Source organism: Coregonus clupeaformis, unplaced genomic scaffold (genome assembly GCF_020615455.1).
Source record: "Coregonus clupeaformis isolate EN_2021a unplaced genomic scaffold, ASM2061545v1 scaf0941, whole genome shotgun sequence".
In the NCBI taxonomy this organism is placed as follows: Eukaryota; Metazoa; Chordata; class Actinopteri; order Salmoniformes; family Salmonidae; genus Coregonus; species Coregonus clupeaformis.
Window position 1 is genome coordinate 125,943 of NW_025534395.1, and position 8,533 is coordinate 134,475.

The 8,533-nt window shown below is 42.5% G+C and overlaps 1 long non-coding RNA gene across 1 annotated transcript in view; it reads right to left on the reverse strand.

Moving 5' to 3' along the window:
• LOC123486005 overlaps positions 1-6,176 on the reverse strand; it is a 28,468-nt gene extending 22,292 nt beyond the window's left edge. The window contains exon 1 of the long non-coding RNA XR_006659220.1: positions 5,971-6,176. This is a non-coding gene — a long non-coding RNA (uncharacterized LOC123486005). The remainder of the gene's footprint in view (positions 1-5,970) is intronic.
• Positions 6,177-8,533: the final 2,357 nt, after the last annotated feature.

Here is an 8,533-nt window from a genome sequence, read left to right on the forward strand (position 1 = left end):
TCCCACCTCTGCATTCTAATTGATTCATGCTACGTTTACATGGCCTGAATCCCAAATGGCACCCTATTCCCTACATAGTGCACTACTTTTGACCAGAGCCTTATGGTTCTGGTCTAAAGTAGTTCACTATAGGAAATAGGGTACCATTTGGGAAGCACTTATGGATGACAACAGGCAGATTTACACCCACTCTGCCCACCAAACAGGGGTCCACAGACAACCAGAAGTGAACTGCAGGTTAACCCTGACCCTGCATGACTAACGCTCATACATAATACATATTCTGTTGAACTCCAGGACACAAGGTAGAAAAACAGATGGAAAACACTCCACATCAATGGAGATTAGTTCCTCCTCTTAACTACATTTGGGGTGAGCACTGGATAAGCACTGATTGACCAACTAGTTGAGCAAGTAATGTTGCTCCACAGTAGTTACAAGGAATACAAATAACTATCCTGTGATTATCGACAGGTTCCTCAGAGCCAGTTACAGTTAGATCCCCAGGCAGAAGGCAAAATGTTTGGCATGTACCTGGGTTCAGTTAGTTAAAGCAATTTTTTCTAAGACATTTACTCTTTCCCTAACTGTCTACATGACTTAGAGTATGTGCCATCCAAACCACTAACTCATAACTGTCCTATTTTGTCTTAGCCATACCATATTCTACAGCAGAAGGCATATCCATTATGGGGGAAATCATGAGGTTGGATAATATCAGTTACTATATGTCCAGTTACTATGTCCTTACTGTACCATTAGATCACAAACTATGGTTGCTTGTTGAGGCAAGTCTGTGTGTGTTCCTGAGACAGTTCGGGGTGGAACTGAAGAACTCTTTGTTTTCAACATGTCCTTGAGTGGGCAAACTCATGGTTAAAATGTAAGCCCTTTATTGGGTGACCGAAACACACAAATACTATGCAAAGCTACTCCCGCTAGTTTGTGTGTGTGCATGTGTGTGTGCGCATGTGACGTGCATGGGCCGTGGAACGTTTCAGCTCATAGTGAAGCCATTTGGTCCATGGCCTTGTCAGCCTTGACAGGTCAACAGGCCCACAGGCCAGCCCATCACATAGAGGAATGTGCTAATATTTGGCCTGTCCATCAGGCCTGGCATTCAACACATTAGACTACGTTTCAAAGAGTGGATGAACAAGAGAGGGGCAGGAACTCAGAGCACCTGGCTTCAATGATAAGGGCTTCTTTACCATCCAACAAAGATTCTCAGATACTCAACTATGCATCCTTGCTCATCAACACCTGGCAGTTACATACTGACAATATAAGATGTCACTGTGATTTGGTGAACACTGCACTTTTCATGGTTTGGTTTGTGATGATAACAGTATGTTGTTATTTAGCATCCGTCATCACAATGGATGAACTTCAATGAACCTCCTGAGGAGTAGCCTTGGCTTGGTGTAATTTCCAACCAGCACCGCAACGTCTCTGGTGGAAATCCAGTAACAACAACAGACACAAAGGCTTCCAGAAATAGAAGCATTGTTCTAATTTTGTTCTCCAGTCTGCTACTACACCTCTGTCTCAGCCTCTCTGGCAGACATGTCCTCCCGACCGTTTCTGCTGATCAGCATACTCCAAGGTTTTAAAACCACTGTGGAGCTGAGCTCGCTTACAGCCAAGAGACAGCCAGGGAAAGCAGAGTAAAACCTCTGAAAATGCTCAACTCTTTCCAGACGTCACAACTCACCAGAGGACATGAGGAGTGTATGGGCCCACGTATCCGCAGGCATTCTTTTTCGTCTTCAAAAGACCATTTCAAATTTTCTTCAGTGCGTTCTCTCCGAGGAAAGAGGTTTTGGGACTGCTGTTGGAAATCCGACATCAGACGTGAGTCTGGAGGTTGAATTACTGCATAAATACCATGGTAGAGCGGAATGAGGAGCCACTCCAGACACTCAGCCCCTAGCATAACATCTTATGGTGCTCATAAACCTTTTACATGGAGGAGATGCATTGGAACTGTGCATGTGGTGTATGTACATACAGCCTGTCATCATGGACCAAGCATGTGGTGTTTAGGTTGAGGAGAACGAACATGAATAATGTCTCCGTTAACATGAAAGTATTATAAAAGGCCTTCCACCTGTATGAGAACTCTGTTCCTAATGAACAGTCCATACAAAGCTCCTCTCTGCCTCGCTCTAACACACAGGCCGCAAGAGGCTGACTTTTGTCTCCTTTTGACTTTCACTGCCAGATTTCCTAAAGAATGGTCCAGTGGACATCTTTTCGTCGAGTGGGTGGCTGTTTGCTGAACGATGTCGGGCCCCTTAAATACCCATCCCACAGAGCTCCATTTGCCTCTTTATGGGTAAGGGCACCCCAGGTTGACACTGTTCATGGCAGCTGCACACTCCCTACACAATAACCACAAGTCCCTGCCACCGTAGCTCTCTGGTTCAACGCACCTCTGGCTCAACGCACCAGATGGAACCAATTCTTTCAGTCTTTTTCATTCCCTTTTTCTCTCCATCTTTCAGCTGTTTACAGTTCCCTTTTATCTTCAAGGCAATACTAATGGCAGATATGCTCTTTTTGAAAAGCTGGGGAAAAGTGTTCTGGGCAACCTGGATATGAGCATGCACAGCTGTCGGAGCTGGCATGTGGAAAACAGGCTTATGTCCAGTTGAGCTGCTGCAGGGAGCTGGGATGTAGGATATATGTCACTGGGCTGACTTTTGACACACAGGCTTTAACTTCCAATGAAAGAAGGACAAGACATTTTGTGTGCCTCCACTGCCTTACGACTCACTGTTCTCCCTTACTCTGATATGGATGAGGGTTCATTTATAGATCACGAATCTGAGGGATGAGAGGTGATCTGACTGAACCCTTATGACTGCCTACACTCAGTGGCCAGTTTATTAGGTACACCACCCCATTCACGAAAATGGTTCGCTCCTACTGAGAGTGAGTCACGTGGCCATGGCTTGCTATATAAAGCAGGCAGACAGGCAGTTCAATTGAACGTTAGAATGGGCAAAACGAGTGACCTAAGCAACTTTGAGCGTGGAATGATCGTCAGTGCCAGGTGCGTCGATTCCAGTATCTCAGAAACGGCCGGCCTCCTGGGCTTTTCACGCACAACAGTGTCTAGGGTTTACCGAGAATGGTGCGACAAACCAAAAACATCCAGTCAGCGGCAGTCCTGTGGGCGAAAACAGCTCGTTGATGAGAGGTCGAAGGAGAATGGCAAGAATCGTGCAAGCTAACAGGCGCGCCACAAACAGGCAAATAACAGCGCAGTACAATAGTGATGTGCAAAACGGCATCTTGGAACGCACAACTCGTCAGTCCTTGTCACGCATGGGCTATTGCAGCAGACGACCACACCGGGTTCCACTGTCAGCTAAAAACAAGAAGAAGCGGCTACATTGGGCACGCGATCACCAACACTGGACAATTAAGGAGTGGAAAAACATTGGCTGGTCCGACGAATCCCGTTTCCTGTTGCGTCATGCTGATGGCAGAGTCAGGATTTGGCGTAAGCAGCATGAGTCCATGGCCCCATCCTGTATGGTGTCAACAGTACAGACTGTTGGCGGTGGTGTAATGGTGTGGAGAATGTTTTCCTGGCACACGTTAGGTCCCTTGATACCAATTGAGCAACATTTCCATTCCCTGAAGAATTCAGGCTGTTCTGGAGGCAAAGGGGGGTCCGACCCAGTACAAGATACCTAAACTGGCCACTGAGTGTATATCCTATGTAAAAGATAGGATAGATGGATTGCAGAAATGTTTTAGGTGAGCTACCAAAGGAGAAGCAGAGAAAATAAATCTGAATATCATTCCTTTTAAGGCATGATCAAAACATGAAGATATAATGTATCGTAAGGCAAATGGTATGTAATCCAGGGTGAGATAGTGACTACACGTCAAGGTGGAGCATGAGTGCCAGCCTCCCAGCACTTACTTCTGGTCACAGGTAGTTTACCTTACAAATAGCCTTTACATGGCAAGTGAGCCTGAAAGAATACCATGCCCCAACCATTTTGAATATGCCTTGGACAGATTTAAGAATGCCTATGAAAGGTCGTGCAAACACTCAGTATTTGTAATGACAAACTCCAAAGAGAGCATGAGATTGGTGATATTTGAAAAGGGATAGACTCAAAGAGAATTCCCCATCTGCTTGAACAGAGGGAGTAGATTGCACTACACCCAAAAGAAAAATCAAAGGTCTCTGTCATTCAAAACAAAAACAAGTAGTAACAGGAAGTGACAGCATACTGTACAGGATCTTAGTTACAAAGGTTGGGTGGTGAGCAGAAAGGATAACACAGAATAACTGTGAATCAGTGTCAATCCTTAACTTTTTTTATAGTACTACTCATATTGATTACTGCATTGTTGGAAAAGAGATTGGAAGAAGAGGCATTTCACTGTACTTGTACACGTGACAATAAAAACGTTAAACTTGAATCACTCCATAATGTGTATTGTGCAACAATTTATGCCAAGTTACAAGCTAAGCTTAGCTACATGACTACCTAGGATCCATACACTGGCTGAACTACGAAGTTTCCATTCCCAAACCATAGATGGCCCTATGTCTTGATTCCTGCTATGGGCCTAAAATGCAAATGGCTGAGATGAAATGGAGTAGAAAAGGGAGGACCGGTAAGACATTGGAGGCACTGCATAAAAGTGATGCACCATTAACCTTTAACAAGGGGGTGAAAAAAACCTCACATTACTTCTGACACTTCTGGGGCAGACTTGTGGCTGGATTATCCAGTGTTGCATTTATAGCCTAGACCCAGTCAAATGATGAGGTTTAGCTGTGACATCCAATACTGTCATCCTCTGTTCACAGTGTATCACATGGTTTCCCCATGAATCTTAAACCACTGAGGGAACAACACAGATCTCATCATCAAGGTTGGCAAACTGACATTGAATTCCAACCGCTTCAACAGGATAGTGATCATTATATGGCTTATAGGCTAATAGTACGCCCAGTATACCATTTAGATGCCAGTAAATACTATGGTGAAAAGGCACCCTAAAGCTGTGTGGCTCCACTAGATGTTGGGTTTCTAATATGGGTGATGTGTGGGCACTGGGCAAAGCAGCATACATATAGCCTACCAGTCTTACCCAATAACTGTGTGTGTGTGTATGATATCATACACATTGTCTGATAATGCCAGCCTAAAAAGCATCTGGTGACATCCCACCCTCGCCCCTGTTATGCAAGCCCTGGCCAGAGAACAGAGGGGCCTCCCAATCTTTCTGCTGACAATCCAGTCCAGTGAGAAGGAAAGGTCATTGTTAGATGTGCACAACAGACAGTCTGTTCAGGAAAAGTTCAAGAAAAAGAGCTTGCAGCTGCAGGGGCTGCCTAGTTGCAGTGATAGTGATAGCAGGAGGTACCCCTGAAAAAAAGGTCTGGCTAAACTTAATCTAACAGAGATGCCCCTTAGAGAGAAAAAATATAATCCACATTAGAGGACATAATAGGCTATGATTATGGAAATGATCACACAACAGCATTAGTAAATCTGACTCAGATGCAAATCTCAGAACATTTGTAGCTAAATAATGAATGGGCTAAATTATCTCGTGCTCCACAATGTAAACTTTAGTTTGGCATAATTTATTTAGCCTCAACTCACTCAGTCCGATTTAATTTCATTATTTTGTCATTCACATGATCTACTTGAAAAAGCTCAGAACAACAAGAATAGCGTTACATCCCCAAAATTGTTATGTTACCAAATACGGTTAAAACAAATCCCTGCAGCGATATATTTATTGTAGGCTATACTTTAGGTTTGCCAATTGATACAATCGCATATAACCACGAGATGAATTTGCGCTTTCCGAACCAGTCTGTACGGCATTCGAATACTTGTGTTGCAACTAGCTATATCCTCGTTAACTCTTTATAAACTATCCCCACTAATGTAAAAGAAAACTTCAAAAGGCGACCGGCTTTACCTCAGAGTAGAGCCTCATTTCCACAGCCATTTTGCCAAAAAGAATTGCCAGCAAATATCAATCCCGTTTGATAAATTGTAGCAATAAAATAAAAATAAACGTTTCGTTTTGCCGGATAGCTGCAGCTTTCACACTGAACTGCGAGTCATGTCTTTCCAACCAAAACCCTCCCTCCTTGAGTGCTGGAGAGGCGAGGGCTGGACTAGTTTCCACGGAGATGGGTTGTTTGCCCCCCACTTCAATGGATCTGGCCCCTTTCCATTCTCTCTATCCCACACATAAGCTTGCAGCAGCTCTTTGTCTATTAAACAGTGCATTTCATAGGAATGACCAAGAGAGTCAGATAGGTTCTGGAATTATCCTCAGGACATCATTATCATGTTGTCCACATTCCATTTGGATCTGTTTGACACTTCCTTCCTAGCCTTCTAACAGCATATAAAGAGAGTGACAGTTGGAGGAGTGCACAAGACAACACTTAGAAATGCACTTTACTGACTCACTATAGAGTGGTCTCAGACACACACATGCCAGAGGGGTAAGAAAGTATTGGAGTTGGAAACTAAAGTCAACAAGTTACTTTTACAACATATCAAGTGGACAGCATGATGAGCCAGTACAGTATGTTCCCACGTTTGGAGAAAGAGATGTATTAATCAACAACAGCTACGAGAGAACCCTATGTTTAGTTCTGGAATGAATAACTACTCGACTCAGCGTGGACATTCTCTCAGTGAAACAATTAGAGAGGATTTCTGTGTAATTTTATGCTTTTGGTGTATCAAACTAGCAAAATCACAATGTAACAATAACATAATTAATAGGCCTACACACAATGTTCAACTGCAGAATGGTACTCAGAGATGCAGAATGAATCCGCTATTCGTCCAGGAAATAGATAAGGTGTCAAAACACATCTCTGAAGATAAAGTCAAGGTTGAACCTTTAAAGGCCTGTGTCAATTAGTGAAATCGCATAATTATGAACAGCCTCAAGGGCTTGATGATGAGGCTATCTCCAGAGGGAAGGGTTTGACAAAGACATCATTTCAGGTCAAACGGAATGACTAACACACAGCTAATGAGTTGGAAGACAGTTACCATGATTAGTCCCAACAGTCATACATTTCTTTAAAATTAGGTGTATAGACTGTTCCCAATTAACATAATACTTAACGAAAACTATTAATAAGATCCATTAAATGTTGTTTTTTTTACATTATATGTAATTATTCTAGGATCTTATACTGGTTGGAGACATATCCCAAAGTAATCATTCAGATATTCAAAACAGTGAACACATGTAAACCCCTATGAGTGACAGTTACCAGAATCCATGTACATATTAGCAGATGTGATTCCTTGTTGTTGGACTGCAGTGTGGATCCTGTCGTTCTCTGGTTGGTTATATATAAGAGGGCTCTAGATAAGCTTAACCTCATGCTCTGCTCTCCCAACATTAACCCTCCCAGAGCACACACGCATGTTGAGAAACAACACTGCAGTCTGAGTCCAGACTAAACAATACCCAAGGGGGAGGATGCCTGCTAGGAAGATCACCATACCCAAAGTTGCATCTGTTTTTTGCTTTCTTAAGTATAGGTTACCTCCAAGCAAAACAGCCTTTTTTAACAATCATTGTTATAATTGCTCAGAGATTTTGGTTCTTTGTCATCAAAGAAAAATATGGTCCGTAAACAATATGTGTATGGTCTGGAAACAATATGTGCCCTACCTTTACACTACTGATTTCTGGAACATTTTCGAAGCACAAACAAGCCACATGAATTCAAAGTATTGGAAACATGCATGAGTCAACACACGAGTCCACTCAACCTTACTCTGGTTAAGGGAACAGATATTGGGCCACAGCAGAATTGGAAAAACAACTGAGCATTTCTATCCAAGACAACAGGCACGAAGTCTACCATCAAGAATCAATGTCCCCTTTCACAGGAAAGGATGCAGAAGACTGAAAATGGTCATTATAAAGCCTGTCTTTCATATCTACTCTATAATACAATTCCTAATCATCACAAACAAATGTGAGTTTACAGCTTACCCATAAACCAATTTTCTCATCAATCCCTCTGAGCATCAGCAGTAGAAACATTGATGGAGGAGAGATCAAATCTAAAGCTATCCCACTGGGCACAGACATCAGTTCAATATCTAGTTTTGATTTACATTTGGTTGAGTTGTCAACTAATGTGAATTCAGCGTGAAATCAACATAAAATATCACCATGTCATTGGATTTAGGTTAAAAGTGAAAAATAGATGAAATTCCCTTACACTGATGACTTTTTTCAAATCCAATCAGTTTTCCACATTGATTCAAACATTTAATTTTTTTGTTGAAATGACGTAGAAACAACGTTGATTGAACCAGTTTTTGCCCAGTGGGCTCTCTGTGATCTAATTTAAAATGTGGAGTGGATCTAATCAAATCAAATCAAATGTTATTTGTCACTTGCGCCGAATACAACAGGTGTGGACCTTACCGTGAAATGCGTACTTACAAGCCCTTAAGCAACAATGCAGTTTTAAGAAAATAGAATTAAG